Source organism: Tiliqua scincoides, chromosome 1, assembly GCF_035046505.1.
Source record: "Tiliqua scincoides isolate rTilSci1 chromosome 1, rTilSci1.hap2, whole genome shotgun sequence".
Taxonomy (NCBI): Eukaryota; Metazoa; Chordata; class Lepidosauria; order Squamata; family Scincidae; genus Tiliqua; species Tiliqua scincoides.
This window is the reverse complement of record NC_089821.1, coordinates 300077436-300080426: the sequence shown is the minus strand read 5'-3', so window position 1 is coordinate 300080426 and position 2991 is coordinate 300077436. Positions and strand designations below refer to the sequence as shown.

Sequence of the window (2991 nt, the reverse complement as noted above, 5' to 3'; positions counted from 1 at the left end):
CATTCTGCTAGAGGGCGTGTCAAGACAGCTGTGCTAATGGGAGCCTGCCTTCTGTCTTTCTCATTGAAGCTTGGAAGATGCTTGATGAAAGGGAGACTTGATTAATTTTTACTCTGAACATTTCTTTCTCTCGACTTCAGCACATTTAATTGGACTGAACACAACTGTAAAGAGAGGCCAAGGCAAAGCAGGACATGCCAAGCATTTCCTCCGTAAATCACAGCCAATGGAGAATTCTTCGCTTTCATCTGGAACTTGACATCCTTTCCATTAGTTGCATGAGTAATTTTTCAGTACAGCAGCTTGCTGGTTGGTGGACAGTCACTTAGCAAGTCAGCCTCACCCTGCCAACAAAAGTGCAGGAGTCCAGTTGTTTCAAGCTCTATTTTCCCTTGCAACTTTTCATCATATATGCCTCCACAGAAACATTCTCGCTTGTTTACCTCTGAAAAAACACACTGAGACAAGAGCGAAGAGGAAGGTGAAACAGCTTTCCTACTAAAATTCATCCGACACGGTTGAGCTAAACTCCAATAGGAGCGGTTTGCAGCATGGATCTTTACCATAGGAACCTCTTGTCCACCACAAAGTAGTGGGAAGAATGGTGACAAAACACTCTTTCAGTTTAAGGCTCATCTGGCTTGTGACCACACACACACAAACACAACTGGTCAGCCGTGGCATCACTAGGGAGGTGTGGGCCACACCAGGTGACATGTTGGGGGGTGAGGTTACTACTTGTCAAAATTTTTAAAATCTTGGAATTTTTGAATAATACCACCATGTTATATATCATTCGATGTGTAATTTCATGCAGAACGCAACAAAACAAACCACTCTGGAATACCTATGTTCTATCAAAAGCTATAGCCAAAGAAACCAGCAGGGGCAAAGCAATGGCACATCACCATACCCACTGCCTGGGGCATGCCAAGGGGGTAATACACTGGCCTCCCGCACCAGTGGACGCCAAGAACCCTAGTGAGGCCACTGGTCAGCAGTAGTTGTGGTAGCTTCTCACATATTTATGTAAGTGGCACATAGGGGAGTTAATTCCCAATCACAGCTTTATACTACAACCGTGGCCTAACTAGGAGGGAAAGTCCCCATCAGCCCTTTTATGCTAGGCCCCAAATAACCTTTGGGGTCTAGGGAAGGCTTTAGTGCCCCCATACAATTGCATATCAGGTTCATCTTGAAGTAACACCTTTGCCACCTGCACAGTCCTTTCTCTCTGCAGCGTTGAGCATGAAGGACCAATCTATCTCTTGCCACAGTCCTTTTTAAAAAGGCTCTCTGCATGAAAATAGCCCTTCAACATCAATTCAGATCCATTACAGCTGGAAGCTCTGATTCCATTTCTAGAAGAGACTTCTTATGTCTCAATTAGCTTTTTCCTCACAATTGTAACTGCAGGCAACTGCACTTGCAAGGCTGACAGCAAAAAAATCACAGGCTTGCCAAGTTAATCTTGTTCTTGGTCTCTACATCCGAACCTGACAAAGATGTGAAGAAAATGAAGCCTTCTTGAGAAGTTTGAGTTGCGTAAGTATCATATTTCCTCTGGGTTTGTACAGCACAAAGTGAAGAGCGGAAATTAGAATTTTAGAATGAAATATATAAAGTTTAGGAGGCGATATCAGGTTCTCTTGGTGTATGGATGGTGTGTGAGCACCATTTTGGAGTTATCCAGAAGGGAAGTTGCCACTGAAGTCAAATCCATTTGAAAATTCATCCTCAAGCAAGATTTGGAGGGCCCTGCTCACATTGAAGAATGACACTTAATCACAAAAAGACAACAAATTATGAGTGCAATCCAAAGGATGCAGCAACTGTTACCCTGCACATGCCCGATCTCGTCTGATCTTGGAAACTAAGCAGGGTCAGGCCTGGTTAGTACTTGGATGGGAGACCGCCTGGGAATACCGGGTGCTGTAGGCTTATACCAGGGGTATCCAAAGTTTTTGGCAAGAGGGCCACATCAGCTCTCTGCCAATATGTCAGGGGCCGGAGGAAAAAAGAATTAATTTACATTTAAAATTTGAATAAATTAACATAAGTTTACATAAATGAATATATTAAAGATGAACTTATAAGAATGAATGAAGGTCTTGCAATACCTCAAGGCCTATAAAAGACCTTGCACAAAGCAAGGCTGGCCTTTTCTTTGCTGCCGCTACTGCATCACAGATGTGAAACAGCAAGCAGTGGAGGTAGCCTTCATCCAACAGGTCACACAAGAGGTGAAACAGTTGCCTTCATGCTGAGATCAGTTGCGTCGGGCCAGAGCGGGCTCCAATAAATCTCCCAAGGGCCAGAGGCTCATTGAAGACTGGGAGCTCCCTGAGGGCCGCATTGAGAGGCCTTGAGGGCTGCAAGTGGCCCCAGGGCCGGGGTTTGGGCACCCCTGGTTTATACCATAGTCTTTTGAGACTGAAGGTTGCCAACCACCACTTGGCTGGAGTAAATCCCTTGTGCTGGCCCAGGAGTGTGCCACCAAGCACACTCGTAACTACTCTGGAGGAGGCTGGGCCAGTGCAAGGACGTGTCATGTGGTTTGCATGAAGAGGTTTCAGGTTCAACCCTTCAATCCAGATAGGGCTAAAAAGACTCCTGTCTGAAACCTTAGAGTAGGGGTGTCAAACATAAGTCCTGGGCAGGATACTACCCCAGAAGTTCTTGATTTGGCCCCCCTCATGATAATTCGGCTTTCCTAGCACTAATCTTTTAGCAGTGACACTTCTGCTGAGGCACTGGGAAGTAGAGATGGAAGGGACCTCAGTAGGAGAGGAATGGTATAGGCAGACCAAGAGGGGTAAGAAGGGGAGAAGCTGCCAAGGTCCTGGGATAACCCAATTATCACACAGACTGCCCTTTCAGCACCTCTCAGCTACTAAGCTGTAAAGTGATGCCTTGGCAGAAGTGCTGCTGCAAGGGACACTAGCATGATAGCCTGCATGGCTCTGCCATGACTTGAAAATATGATCAAGG

General features: G+C 45.8%; 1 pseudogene; it reads left to right on the top strand.

Annotated features, from left to right (window-relative positions):
- The first annotated feature begins 1821 nt into the window (after positions 1 to 1821).
- On the top strand, positions 1822 to 1941 carry LOC136637976 (5S ribosomal RNA; annotated as a pseudogene).
- The last annotated feature ends 1050 nt before the right edge of the window (positions 1942 to 2991 follow it).